This window comes from Harpia harpyja, chromosome 2 (genome assembly GCF_026419915.1).
Source record: "Harpia harpyja isolate bHarHar1 chromosome 2, bHarHar1 primary haplotype, whole genome shotgun sequence".
Lineage (NCBI taxonomy): Eukaryota > Metazoa > Chordata > Aves > Accipitriformes > Accipitridae > Harpia > Harpia harpyja.
Window position 1 is genome coordinate 63607758 of NC_068941.1, and position 15477 is coordinate 63623234.

Consider the following 15477-nt stretch of genomic DNA (forward strand, 5'->3'; position numbering starts at 1 on the left):
GCTTGGCCAGAGATAGGTCTGCCTTGGAGCCGGGGAAGCTTCTAGCAGCTTCTCACAGGAGCCACCCCTGTAGCCCCCTCCCCTGCTACCAAAACCATGCCACACAAACCCAATACAACATGAAACAAACCACAGTTTAGGAATTTTTAAAAATATTTTAGCCTGTTTTGAATATATATTTATATTTAAAAATACTTTAAATTCTGAGAGGAAGTTTTCTTCTGTCTCCCTGATCCTCTGAGGGAGAAGGGAGGGAGTGCTTAGAAACCTATTTCTGATGTTAAATGGCTTCTGAAAAGCTAAGCTGATAAAACCCTGAATTTGGGTTTTGGGAATTAGCGTTCTCAGGGTGGGAAGAACTTTATTGAAGAGCAGCTGATTCCACAGGGCCAGAGGTCAGCTGCCCTCGGGTGCCCTTTGGGCTCTGGCATCAGTCCCTGGCCCCATGCCCTTGCTGGAGGTGCGGCTGGTGGGATGCTGCTGGCCCGGCTGGGGGCTGACCGCTTGGCACAGCCACTGACACTGCCAGAGCCCCTCTTTGGTGTTCCCCTCCTAGCTGGTGTACTGTGAAGCTGAACAAATTCCAGTGCTAGCCAAGCTTGTAATCAATTAGGCACAAGGTGAAAAGGATAAGGAAGAAAAACAAAAAGTGATAGCTGGGTGTGAAACATCAGCGGGGCTTCATTAAGGGCCATATGATTGATAGCTACTTGGCATCTTCATGTGCGTGTTTGCAAGCTGGGCCAAGGCTTCCATCGCATCTGCTGCAAAGGCTAACTTGATTGTATCCCCATGTCTAACCATTTTTTGCACATCCGAGGATGCCCTCTGCTTCTAAAACAACTGGTCCTGTATCACCACTCTATCCAATGAGGATGTTTACCTTGCCCTTGCCCCCAAGAGCCTCTGGTCTCGACATTCAGACTAAACCTGATTCATTCAGGTCCTTTAACTTTATTCTTATTTGGTTTGTATCAGCAATTTTATACAGCTTTCTGAGGAGTTGTGAACTCCTGTCACAGTTTGTACTCAGCATGCCTTTTTTTTTTTTTTTTTAAGAAGGTAAATGCAAAGAGCATGAATTAGGCTTCAGAAACTTCTCCAGCCCCTGCTGTGGCTCAGTGTGAGAGGGGAGACCAAAATCTGGAGGGAAAAACTGTTCTTATGGCAGCAGAAATAATTTCTGATTGAGACTTGCTATTCAGATGCTGCTTTCATGTTTCCAATTTCAGTCGCAAAAGACGACTCTGTATTATATGATGAATTAAATGGCTTTTTAATAACTACATAACTAGTATCTCCCAAACTCTGTAATTTAGGCACTTATGTGAATAATAGCACATGATGTATAATAGCATGTTGCCTTCAATTTTCCAAACTCTAATAGAGAGGGCAATGATGCACAAATGTGTAACTTAATTAGGTCTTAATTTTTAGTAATTTGCAGCCCACTTTATACAGATATCTCTATTTGTATTGTGATGCAATTGAATCACTGGAATAATCTTCTGAGCAGTTAGGCTGCTCAATTATGATTGCAGCGAGTCTGCAGAGATTAATAAATACAACTTCTCCTCTAGGTTTTAGGTTTCTTTCCATTGAGCAAAGTGTGCTGGAAGGCACAGTTGGGAAAAATCATCTGTTTCTAACTTACTGGGTTAGTATACATTTGTATATTAACACCTAACGCAATCTCTGCCTATTAACTTTATCTGATGGAGCCCTGCCTGCACAACATGGCTCATGTCTGAAGGGGAGCACTGGCTACCTAGCATCTGCAGAAGACAGCTGCCTCATGGCTGCTGTCTTTCCTCTTAGGAGTTTGGGCCCCTTGCATCTTCATGTGAGGGAGCAAGTGGTCCCAGTTCCCTCCGCTTTCTGTGCAACTGTTGCTGCTGCAGAGTTGCTGTGTAAGGGGGACTTTCACCCTATTGTAAGGGAGAGAGGAAACTTCCACACTGTTTCTGGAAAGGGCTAATGAGGTACCTCTTTGGAGTGGGTTTGGCCTGGGATCTGTGAGCATCTTGTGTCCTTGCAGTGGGTGGGATTTCAGGCAAGTCCAAATGTTCTCATTTTCAGTGCTTTTTTCCCTATTCCCACCCACCTCCTTCTAGGATGCTGTCCACAGTGAAATGTTGAATGCAGTGATGTACAATTTGCCATAGAAGTACCTGTTTTCCCATCAGTGTCCTGCTCAGTTTTGCATCGCCCTGCTTCTTTCAGGAACATCCTTTTGTTACAGCTGAAACATAGATTTGTGCTCAGACTGTACATTACACTCTCTTATCCTTCTTTTGCAAGTGCCTGTTCTCTGTTTCAGGGTGTGTAAAAGTCCACAGACACCTGAATGACATCTTGAAAATACAGACAGGCCTTTAGCTGTTCTGGAAGAATTGATATTGAATTGAAAGGGTTACTATTCTCATTGGGAGACCACTAATCTTAGGCTTATGTGACAAGCAACTCCATTGTATGTTTGAGTACAGATAGCTGTTGTTGAGAAACTGGTCTCTTTATACATGCACTGCTCCCTTCAAGTCTTTATTTTGTTCTGATCTTTGTAAATCTTAGTGGTCAACCTTTGATATACCTGTGAAACTCTTAGATCTGGACAAGCCATCTTTTTCTGCAAGCTGTTAACTGAAGTGATTTGTCTACTAGAGAGTAAAATCTAGCACAGCCCAGAGGTGAATGTGGAGGAGCAGGAAACCGTGAAATGTGCTTTCTACAACTGGAGTTGATGAGTTCCTAGGGAAAACAGCAGAGGACTTTCAGTTGCATTTCCTTCACTGAGAACAGTCATGTCTTCCAACCAGGCAGACTTGTTAAGTGTTGGTAATTCACTGGTCTGTGAGAACAGGTAGGAAAGAAGGAAGGAAATTACAAGCTACATCTCTAAGTATTTTGCAACGATTATGTGTGTATGCAGCTCTGTCATTGGTGTGGCACTCCTGTAGAACCTTTACTGAAATAATTATTTGTGAATTATTGTAATTACTGATATTCCATCCCTCACTGGGGATTATCAGAACACAGTTTGGTGGGTAACTGAAAGGTAACCATTGAGCTTCTTCCCAAGTAGTGAGAGGCTTTCATCACATTTAAGGGCTTAATCTCAATGTTATTGATATCAGGAGAGTGTGAGAACCTGGTCCTCATCTTCCATTTGGGTAGAGATGATGACTGGGCCTTCAGTAGGGAGAGAAAGTGAACGGTCCCATGCAGACTAGAATGGGCTACTTTTCCTGGGCCTGTGTCTTGGGCTAAAAGGGGCTTTTAAAAGGAGACCCTGTAGAGAAGATGGGATTTGGATGGGCTGGAAGAGGTTACCCACTGGAGGAGCTAATGTCCTGGAAAAGCAATGACTTGGACAACAATACTGGTTGCTTTCCTAGCATAGAAAGGCAGATGGTATGACGAATCTTGATGGTCTCCAAAGACCACTTAATTAACTCTGAACACAAAGAAATTAATCACATTTGCTTGGCTTATGAAATAGCAGAAAAAGGCATAAAACTGTTACTTCAGTTGGAAAGAAATTCTGGGCTTGTCTTGAGGGCAGCAAGATGCTTTAATCTAAGGGCTATTGATTTATCTAAGCTTCAAGCTAGGACATTAGTTCTCTGAGAAAATAGATCTTTGCCCACACATGACTAAATATATGCTTCCTGAGGTGAAGGAGTTGAAAAGTCTTTAGCAGCACATGCAGTACTGAGAAAATCATTAAGCAACGTGTACGTTCCCAGATGCTGAGTATGCAATTTCTGAAACAATTTAAACTTTGCGGAGTTTATGTAGAGGGTCCTGTTGTGTCTGTTATGTGTGGAGTGACAAGAGGAGGAGGAGAGCTCTGTGGCTGGGTTAGATGGCTTCCAAAAAGGTCTTGACAAATCTCCAGATGGAAAATGCACCAGTCATTAAAGTAAATGTTCTAGAGCTAAGAGGTAGGTCTGATATCAGAGAGCGTTCAGAGGAGAGCTTCGCTCCCTTCCTGAGCAGTAGCCAGCTCTGCGAAAGTTAAGCCTTTCTCTGAGTGGCTCTTGTGTACTGTTCACGTGGGGCTGCCATTCCTCCTTGCACGAAGATCAGAGGCTCCAGTGTGCTGGGCCTTACGGTTGCCTGTATGGTCATCTTTCTGTATCTTCTATCTTTTTGGCTCTTGGCACTACGTGGTTGGTGCTTCCTTGCTTTCCCAAACAGGCTGTTTTTTTGTGGGTGATTGGCAGGAAAGGCAGAAATGAGGTTATAGGACAGGTGGAATCATGGAATCATAGGATGGTTTGGACTGGATTGGAAGGGACCTTTAAAGATATCTGGTCCAACAACCCCCCTGCCATGGGAAGGGACATCTTTCACGAGATCAGGTTGCTCAAAGCTCCATCCAACCAGATCTTGAACACTTTCAGTGATGGGGCATCCACAACTTTTCTGGGCAACCTGTTCCAGTCTCACCACCCTCATCATAAAAAATTTTCTTCCTTATGTCCAGTCTAAACCTACCCTCTTTCACTTTAAAGCCTGGTCCAGTTTCAGCAGGTACTGCTGCTCCTCTGCAGGGCTCCTTTTGCCTGGTACCAGAGCCAGACTCGCTGTGGAGTGAGCTTCTTCTGTGCCAGATAGATGGTATGCTGCATGTTGTTTTGAGACTGTGGGGACTGTCAGAGTGGATCAGACCCTGTGTCCCTCTCTTTTCAATGTCTTGTCAGCAAGGTGTCAGTGCTGTATGTTTCCAGAGGAAAAAGTAGGAGCATCTCTGTTTTTTATGGGGTAATCTCTCCCACTGTTGTTTTGTCATGGTCTGTAATGGTTAGAGGTAGACCCATGCCTTTAAGGTTGTTGATAAATGAATCTTAGTAATAAAACTTGCATAAATGGAACAACTGTGCCTGGTCTTGGCCCGCATGTAAAACATGCCATACTTGACTTCCATGACTTCCTGCAGGAATTAATTTTAGTTTGTATTTATACACGCACACACTTTCTTGTATGTGCAAACAGAAACCACCAGACTTCCTCTTCCAAATCATTTTCCATCTTGTCATGCTTGGGTGTATTTCAGCAGATTGGGGTTGTTCAGGAAGACAGTCTATTTTTGAGGGGTTTTCCGTTCCCAGAGCCAGACATGTTACCTCTTTCCGAAACAGGTAACCCTGGCTGGTTTAGCAGCATCTTTTGGGGTGACTAGCACAGCATGTTATTATAGAGGAGTCTGCACTGTTGTCTTCTAGAAGACATTAATTAGACTAACATCATTCATCATTTCAGTTCTGTTCATGCAAGGCTATGGAATTTGTGGTTCTGTTTTTCTGCTTTTTAAACCATGGCTGTATCTTGAGCAGAGACTTCTGCTGAGCTGTTCAAAGTGCCTTTCTGGAGGCTTTAATTAATGGTTTAATTAAAAACCCTGTGAGATTTTATAACTAGCATAAAAGCTTGCATTCAGCATGCATTTGTTAATACTGAATTCCATTGGTGTTATATTTCTTGTACATCCATGTGACTTATTTCTCTCTGCAGACTCCTCATGGTCCTGTCAGATACTGCTTTACATCAGAACTTGTCATCTGCTGATGTTCCTACCTTTCATCTCTCCCTACTGCAGCCTTCCTTTCAGTTCGTTGGACTATGAAATACTTTAAAACACAAGGACCTGGGAGACAGCCTGCTGCTTGTCTTTGCTGTTCTGCGCACTGAGCCCTTATTCTCACCCTTCTGTTGGGTCTCCCAACCAGGGTTTGATACGTGTGCATCCCACTACCTGCCCGTCAGCTGCTTATCTTGGCAAGCCTGTGCTACCTGGGGAGGTGCGTGTGGCAGTCAATGTTTCCCTCCTCCCTTGGTTGGTTAGGCAATGCAAAGCGTGCCTTGTTCAAAATGCTTCAGGAACTACTGAATGACAAAGCTGCTCTCGGACATTGGTGTGCATGTCATGGTTGGCCAGGGTTACTTTGCTTGGTGATGAGAGAAGTTCAGGCTTGTGTGGCAGTTACTGGTGGCCTTCACAGAGCAGCCTGGTATGGCTTCTTTTTTGCATTGAATTAGTTTTCTAAAATATATCCACATTGATAGTCTTATGTGTAATGCACTAGTTCAAAGAATGAAGGGTAGTTCAGGTGAATGAGACAGACTCTTGCCTTAGTAACTACAGCTATTTAAGAATTGGGGAAAAAAAATTGTTTTGGCTGAAATGATCTGAAGTGTTTTCTTCTTTGGCCAGTAAATATCAGTTGCTTTAGAAGCATTAAAAACTTGAATGTGTTCCAGCCTCATCTTCCAGCCTTTCTTGTTCCTTTCCCCTCCTTATTTAGCTTTATGCCAAGAAACGCACCAACTCTAATGACTCAGACATGATAACTCTATTTCCTTTCATTTTTTAGCCCACCTTTTATATACACACGCATATCCTATTAACTTTTAAAAAGCCACTGTTTGGAATTAACACTAAGCAGTAATGATGAAAGTGTGTGTTTGATTCCACTGTGTAAAAACTTACAGTGGTTAAAACTTTTGGAGAGAGGGTCCCACATGCAGCAAGATGTGGGTGCACAGCTGGGCAGTCGGCAGATGCTATTGGGTGCTCGGAACTGTATGAGGAGGGGTCTCAGCTCAGGTTACTGGCTAATTTCCACCACCCCCTATCCAAGATTGATTGTTATGACTTCAGTATCTCTAGGTACATGACTGAAAAGCATAAGCTTTGAAATACAGCTTTCCAGGTATTTCTGTGTAGTAGTCAAACTTCCCATTAGCACTAGGGGGATAGTTCAGTATTAATTTTTAACAACCCACAATGGCTCTTTTAACTCAAAATGTATAGTCCTTATCCTGAGGAACCTAAGGCTTTATCGCTTTATTAAATAAAGCATCATGCCAGAGTTGATGTATGTACTGAGCTTGATGTAATGATAGTTAAATTTCAGTTTGATAACAGCACCCATTCATGTGTTGCTCTGGTTTTGCTGCACATGAACCTTAATTTTTAGAGATTCATATCTGTTCTCTATTCAAATGTTAAAAGAAATGTTGGGGTAGCTTCCGGCAATAAAACTAAACTGACCAGCTTTCCTGTGAAACTTCCGGTACTTCCTGCTTCTGTTCTGGCTTAAAATTAATGGTGTTAAAAAACCACCCTTTCTTCTGTCATTCCCACTTCTGATTTTAGCCAGAATGTGAAAGCAAGGAAGCATCGTAACAGTAATAAATAACAATCTAAAAGTTCATCATGACCACTTTGTTTTCAAATGACAGTGGTCAGAGCTTCAGGTTTCTGTCATTGGTTTTATGTAAAAGGTGCTTCTATGCCTGTCTATTCTTCCATGTATTAAGATCTCAGTGCGTACATGTATAGATATACACAGAGAGAGGAAAAAATGAGTTTGTAGGAAAAAAACAAGCAGCTGAATAAAGACAAATTCTCTGTAAAAATTGCTTGACTTTAGGAACAATCAGAAGATTAGACCAGATAATGGCATGTGTGTTACTTTGGGGAAGTGTATCAAGCAGCATGAATGCTGCCTTGCTGTTCCTAATACAAGCCCAGCTGCCGAGACCAAATGGTGACTGAGTGTTAGTCAATAATTCTATATGTGTGGGTCAAATATTTTCCAGTTCTTAATTGGTTTCTGTATATAGTGTGCTGATGGTATCCATTATCATAGAATTGTTAAGGTTGGAAAAGACCTTTGAGATCATTGAGTCCAACCATTAACCTAGCACTGCCAAGTCCACCACTAAACCATGTCCCTAAGAGCCACATCTACGTGTCTTCTAAATACGTCCAGGGATGGTGACTCAACCACTTCCCTGGGCACCCTGTTCCAATGTCTGACAACCCTCTCAGTAAAGAAATTTTTCCTAATATCCAACCTAAATCTCCCTTGCCTCAACTTGAGGCCATTTCCTCTTGTCCTATCTCCAGCCACCTGACAGAAGAGACCAACACCCACCTCACTACAACCCCCCTTCAGGTAGTTGTAGAGAGCGACAAGGTCTCCCCTCAGCCTCCTCTTCTCCAGACTAAACAGCCCCAGTTCCCTCAGCCGCTCCTCATAAGACTTGTGCTCCAGGCCCCTCACCAACTTGGTTGCCCTTCTCTGAACACGCTCCAGCACCTCAATGTCTTTCCTGTAGTGAGGGGCCCAAAACTGAACACAGTACTTGAGGTGCGGCCTCACCAGTGCTGAGTACAGGGGAACAACCACCTCCCCTGCTCCTGCTGGCCACACTATTTCTGATACAGGCCAGGATGCCGTTGGCCTTCTTGGCCACCTGGGCACACTGCTGGCTCGTATTCAGCCGGCTGTCAACCAGCACCCCCAGGTCTTTCTCTGCCGGGCAGCTTTCCAGCCACTCTTCCCCAAGCCTGTAGCGCTGCATGGGGTTGTTGTGACCCAAGTGCAGGACCCGGCACTTGGCCTTGTTGAACTTCATACAATTGGCCTCAGCCCATCGATCCAGCCTGTCCAGATCCCTCTGCAGAGCCTTCCTACCCTCAAGCAGATTGACCCTGCCTCCCAGCTTGGGGTCATCTGCAAACTTACTGAGGGTGCACTTGATTGCCTTGTCCAGATCATTGATAAAGATATTAAACAGAACTGGCCCCAATACTGAGCCCTGGGGAACACCACTTGGGACTGGCCGCCAACTGGATTTAACTCCGTTCACCACAACTCTCTGGGCTCGGCCATCCAGCCAGTTTTTTACCCACTGAAGAGTACGCCCATCCAAGCCATGAGCAGCTAGTTTATCCAGGAGAATGCTGGGGCAAACAGTGTCAAAGGCTTTAGTAAAGCCGAGGCAGACATCAACAGCCTTTCCCTTGTCATAGAAGGAGATCAGGTTAGTCAAGCAGGACCTGCCTTTCATAAACCCATGCTGACTGGGCCTGATCCCCTGGTTGTCCTGTACATGCTGTGTGATGGCACTCAGGACGATCTGCTCCATAACCTTCCCTGGCACCGAGGTCAGGCTGGCAGGCCTGTAGTTTGCTGGATCCTCCTTCCGGCCGTTCTTGTAGATGGGTGTCATATTTGCTAACTTCCAGTGAACTGGGACCTCCCCGGTTAGCCAGGACTGCTGATATATGATAGGAAGTGACTTGGTGAGCACTTCCAGCAGCTCCCTCAGTACCCTTGGGTGGATCCCATCTGGCCCCATAGATTTGTGTGTGTCTAAGTGGTGTAGCAGGTTGCTAACCATTTCCCCTTGGATTATGGGGTTTTATTTTTCTTGTGGATTATGGGGGATTATTTCCCTTCTTGTTCAAGATTGTAGCTGCTTTCTTCTTAATTTAAGTAGTTCTGGGTTGTTTAGGTTTTTTGTTTTGTTTTTTGTCGCGCCCCCCCCGCCCCCCCCCCCCCAATATTTTGGTTACTTTAGAAGCATTAAAAACTTGATATGATGCATTGAATTCATTCTGGCTTGTATTTGTGATGCTCCCAATACATCTTAGGTGCAGAGATGCTCAAGTGGTGTTCATTTAGGACAGTATAGTTATTTTTTTACTTCATAGTGCTTGAAAAACTTGCCACATCATGTTTGGCATTTAGTGCTGGGTTGTAGTGAAGATGGTGGTGCCTGGAAAAAGAGGATCACTTCAATTTTGTGTTGTAATAGTATATGCTAAATTAGAAAAAGTGGAGTCCTGCAAGCAAACCCTTGCTCTGCAGTACCTTTAGTCTGAGTTTTCAAATCTGAAGTCCAGCCTGTGCTGTACTCTTGAAAAGAAGTAGCTCAACTTCCAGAGTCTCCCCAAATGCACTAGGATTTTATGGTAGTACATGTTTCTACCAAATTGTAGCCAACATGTAGCAAAAGCATGGGAAGGGAAGAAATTAAACCGAAGTTTTAACAGCAGTGAAGGAATAAGGAAAGGGTTAAAAAATGAAGTAGTCATTAATATTGGATATGTAAATGAGTGTAATTTCTCAAGTAGGTTTTATTTGTTGAGTTTAAAACTTGGAAGCAAGCTGACTTTAGATGGTGTTTATGGCAAGATAAAGATGCAATAATGGAAGCAAATGCTCTGTCTTGTTCAGTCAAGCATTGGAATTTTTCTTGTATTGAATAGTCCCCCCCGCACTTGGTTATGGTAGGAGGATTATTTGCATTATATGCATTGCTCATAAATGTGCTGTAGCTGTAGAGGAGATCTGAGCTGGTTTCATGCAATCTAGCTCAGGGCCAGAAGCAGCGTGCTTGAGCTTGGGCAGCAACATGCAGCCTTGGCAGTTGGGGCTGGTGCCATCGCAGGGATGGATCTCTATGTTTTACAATCAGCATCGCTGATATTTCTAACGTGCTCCTGTATCTTAGTTGATATAACTTGTATTAGTCTTGTTTTTACATTTGCAAGACTGTATTTAAAAGAAAAAGCTTTATAAGTTAAAGAAAAATAATTATTGCTTGTGACAAGTCACCTGTTCAGGCATTCTGTCCTTTGCATCTTTACTTTGTAATGTGAATAAAGTTATAATATATGTAAACAACAACACTTGGACTCGACTATAATGTTATTTTACAGTACTATAACTGAAGGTCTTTAAGCCTTACTGTTTTATAAATTAGCTTTGGGTTTCTGTGGGGAAAATAATGCTGATATATTCATCAAATTTAAAGGATTAAGATAAGGCGGAAGTTAAATACTGTGAAAAGCGTGTTTGAATTGCAGAAACACAGACAGAGTTGTATGAAAGATGTTAGGAAACAATCTGTTCTTTGTTACAGTTTTAGAGCTTTTCAGTGAAAAAGAGGACTTTTTTGTTTTACACACCCTTAGGAATGCGCTCTCTTGTAGGTGGGGTACCCCTGAATGCTTTTAACAGCCTGATCGGCACATAAACAAAACCACCCCAAAGGCTGCTTTCTTAGTGGAAGGACTGTGCTTGTGTGGTATGCGTTTCTGGCTAGATCCAAGTAGGGGTTTTTTGGAGGCCTTTTCGCATTTTTTGTGGTAACCCTATGAACAAAATATTTGGAGAACACACCCCTGTGGTGTTCCTAGGTCTTCTCTTTTGTCAATGATCTGTTGTTTGAAAGCTGTGTCTAGAAGAAAGTACTTGCCTACCTTTTCAAAGTGTATCTTTGACATATTTCTATACTCTGCAGTTTTTAATATAAAGAAAAGTACTACTGTAATACGCTCTTAAGGTGTTGTTCAACAGCAGTGTGAGCCAGCGTAAGCTGGCGGTTTTAGTGATGATGCCTTTGTAGGTAAGCTTCAAGTGTTAGACTACAGTGTTAGCAGTATAGGTTGCTGCGTAATCGGACTTTTATATTGGAAGTAACTGGATGTGTTTCCTGATTTCTGGAGAAAGTAAGTATTCAGTTCCCTGGGGTGAATTTCCTTGATTAGCTGTCAAGACTCTTTTAACTTTCCAAAAGCCAGCTCTTATCTGATAATAGAAAATAGTGCCTGACTGTTCAGCTTGGTGCTGAGAAAGAAGTAAGGAATGCTCCCTGTTCCCCCTTGTGCCTTGAAGAGGCTGGGCACCTCAGGTATGTGACTTGTGCGGTGCTGCTGAGCATCTTCTCCTCAGCTTAGTTTGTTGCCCTGCAGAGGATCAGACCAAGTGTCTGATGTTGGACTTGTTGCTGCTTTTCCCAACTGGCCTTTCCCTAGCAGTGGGTATGTATTTCTCTCTAGCTAGCTTACAGTGCTGCAGGGATGCTGACAGAAATAGGTCACAAAAGCAGAATAGTAATGCTTTAAATTTAATCTCAAACTGTGGAAGAATCTAAATTTCTGTAATGCTAGTATATAACTCTAGTACCTTCATGCTGCCTCTCATGGGCTTTTGGTTTTGTTGTTGTTTCTTTTAAAGCCAGCACAAACAAGAGGAACCATTGCCGGCATTTTGATTCCCCTTTCATTGGGAGACTTTGTGGATGGTTATATACAACCTTAAAATCCAAACCCTTAGTGGAAAATAATGTAGGAAAACATTCTTATGGTGTTCCTTATGAATAGCTGTGTTCATGTGGCATTTTGTTTTTTGGTTTGGGGATGTTTAGGGGTGGTGAGGGGGGGTGTCAGTCCTAGCCTGGGTTTTCTGTGGTTAGTTAAATGTGGCTTTACCCGCCCCTCCCCTTACAGAGGCCTATCATTGTTATCTGGGTCAGCTGAACTGTGTGCACATATGCTTTCCTTTCATTGTACCTGGAAGCTAGAGGTATTTTTCCAGGAAGTTCTGGGCCATTTATGGTGTGGAGCGACTGGAACTGCACAGGGATTTTGAGTGTGTCTGTGCACTCTAAGTAACTTGTTATCAGTGACACATTAACTCCATGTTAGGAGTATGAAGCAGTTCAGGTATCAAGTTGTTGGATTTCTTGGGTGAGCAGCAGGAACATCAGCTCGATCAAAACAAATAGAAAAGCTAAAATACGCTGCGAATAGAGGAAAAGGAAGTGAGTTGTTTTAAAGAACCTAGTCCTTTCAGAAACATTTAGAGCAAAAGCCATCCGAAGTCCTGCCTCCTTATTCCCTTGCTCTTCTGAGCATTTTGCTCTGCAGCTGGCTGCATTTCTTTCAGTAGCAGGCCCCGTGGATTACAGTGCTACCTACCAGCATGGCAGAACCTCAAGGTGGCCAGGATGGCAGCTGGGCCACTCACTATTTTCTTAAATGCACGTACAGTGTTTTCTCTTATGGAGATCTCTTTGTTTCTGTGCTTCCTTTCCTGTGGAAAGGAAGTATCATAGATTGGTGGGTTTTTTCCCCATCATCTCTTGTGTCAAAAGCAAGTACCCTTGCATAGGAGTATTTTGTGGAACAGGAGGTTGGCTTGTGAGCGTATGAACAGAAAGGGAATGTTCAGTTCCCCCCCTGCCTTGTGTATGTGTACGATGGTGAATTGCTAAAGACACTTTATTGACATGCGTGTCTTCCAGTTAGAGAAGGAAACTGTGTTCATGAAGACTGGAGCAAAGGCTGAAAACAGGGAGACCTGTCTGGGCTGTTTTGTTGTTGCTGATTGTGACCTTTTTACTGCTGTGATTCTGGAAGACCCAGCAGCCATCTGCCGCAGGGTTAAAGCTGCTCTATGTGGATGGTGTTAACTTTCATGGACCTGCCCAGACAGTGTACCATAGCTGACCAGTGTGCTATTTCTGGTAGGTACATGCAGTGGGTGATTTGCCTTATCTGTTAATGGGAAGGGTGCTAATGCTCTGGAGAATTCCTGTCGTTCTTGTGATGGAAGTTGGTCTGGGCTTTCACAAAACAGAGCCTTGATGTTTATAACAAAAAAAACCAAGGTGTGAGGTGCTAATGTGGCCTCACCTTCCACTGTGCAGTAGCTCTCCAAACTACTTCTCTTGGTTGTTGTCCTTGGGACTGTTGTTGCTGAAGTAGGATAAGTATATCAGCTGTCTAGAAGCAACTGCTTTCTTCGCTGTGGAGTGGCTGCTGGCTTATGTGTTTTTGGATCAAAATCTGGTTAGGCATTTGGGTATATCTCTTTCTTTTTTTAAAGCTTCTGGATGCCTTTTTTCAGTTCATCTCCCTGCTACTGCTAAGCTCCAGCAGGGACAGTCTGGGTCTAGTCATCAAGTATGGGATGAATAGAGATGTTCCTATCGTGGCATGTTTCTTGAGGATGCTGTAGCCAAGGTCAGTGAGACAGGCTAGAAATCACTCAGACGAAAAGGAATTAGCTGGATATAATGACTATCCCTCCCTAGAGGTGTTTGTCTAAGCATATATAAAAGTGCTTGTGGACTGAAGTTTGCTATTGCTTCAAAACCTTAGTCAGCATGCAGTGTGGTGAGTGCATGGGAGGTGCATTTTTAAGCTAGCGTAACCAAGCAGAGAAATAGTTTGAGTGCAGGAGGATGCCTCAGAGTAACTTCTCTGGAGAGATGCAGTAAAATGTGCCACCTAAATGGTGAGTTGTTGTGGTTCTTTCAGACATGACTTAACATGTCCAAGTGCAGAGGGAGGAAATATTTGAGAGCTTTGCACTGTGCTTTTCAGAAGTTAGTAGTAGATATTTCAGCAAAGCTCATGCTAGGAAGTTTCTAAGGGAAGATTTGCTGTGAAGAGCATTCAAGGAGGCTTGGTTTGGAGGTGCAGAGGTGAACATGGTGCAGTTTCATTGGCAAGGAGCATGCCTCTTGCTGACATGTCTCGTGGTGGGCACTTGTGATTTCTCCCTGTTTAAACTGGTTAGTTGCATTGGATTGGTGGGGAGGAAGTTGAAGTACTCCATTTTCCTTCAGTGATGTTGAAATTAATTGGATTTATGACATCGGGGAGGAATAATATAAGCCACAGGTAGAAAACGTATTCCAGTTTTGCTGTATCTAACAAGCTCTTATTTTTCAAATTTATTACACTGTGTAATGTTATGCTTTACTAGTCTGAAGTAAGCATTGTAGCAAAACTGAGTGCTCATTCACTGGCTTCCACATCCCACTGAAACTCAGTGCTTTGCAAGTGCTTTCTGTTCCACAGAACTTCTGTTTTCTTTATTTTTTTGGACTATTGCCTAGTGTTGCCGTTTCATGCTCTCGCCCTAAAGTGGTGTGTTAAAACAGGTTGCCTTTGTCCATGCTCAGGTGCCGCTGTTTTGAGGGGGGGAGTTGGTGGGAGGGAGCGGGTGGCTGGTGCTTACAGGCCCCTGGAGGAACCAGGCAAAATGGTGCCCATTCATGGGGCCCTAGTAGTAAAGTTACACCTTCCCCAGTGTTTCCCCACTGTTTTACTTTGGCTCTGCGAATTGCCCAAGCTGTCAAGAGCTCCTCTCTCTTGGTGCTCAAGGATATTTTGAGTAGTTGAAGGTGGAGTGCCTCTGCCATCTTCCCTGCGGTCTCCAAGCAGCAATGAGGGCATGGAGGTACTGAGCTGTGGGGCTGCTGGGGAAGTCCTGCTTGTCCCATTGCAAGTGTGACCAAATCCAGGTCGACCCTGTGCTGATCAAGCTTTGGTGGTAGCAGCCTTGTGTCCTGTGGTAAATAGGTTCAGCAAAAGATGACATTTGAGACCAAGCCGTCCTCAGCCGTAACTCTAGGTAGGCACAGTGCGGTTGCCTTGGCTGTCTTCTGGTGCATCTGGCTTTTGGGCAGAGGGAAGGGGAATGTGGCAATGGAGGGCTCTTGCTACGCTGCATTCAGCGATTGCTTTCCTCTAGGTATTTTTGGGCCGTCTTGCTACTAAACCCCCAGTAGTCTTGCTGGCGTGCGGTAGTTCTTGAGGTCTTGTGCAGTTTCACTTGGGAATTGTGGATGTATGATAAAACTCGCAGCAGATGGTGGAAAGATTTCCTCTCTCATTGATAAAAATAGTCTTTGGCTAAGGAGGAATCGCATTTCCCAGAAACTTAACTTGATGCACTGGGCAAAAATTGGCCTGCTGGGAAGCGCTTGCTGCAGACTTGCTCATGAGCTCCCAGAGGGTAGGTGTGTGGTACCGTCTCTGACAGCTGAAATGCTGAGAAGAGGGTAGCTGGACGTGGGATGAGGGAGGGGAATATTCCA

At 43.8% G+C, this 15477-nt stretch overlaps 1 protein-coding gene across 8 annotated transcripts in view; it reads left to right on the forward strand.

Moving 5' to 3' along the window:
* Nucleotides 1–15477, forward strand: part of APBB2 (amyloid beta precursor protein binding family B member 2) — a 201518-nt gene that overhangs the window by 24008 nt on the left and 162033 nt on the right. The window lies entirely within an intron of this gene.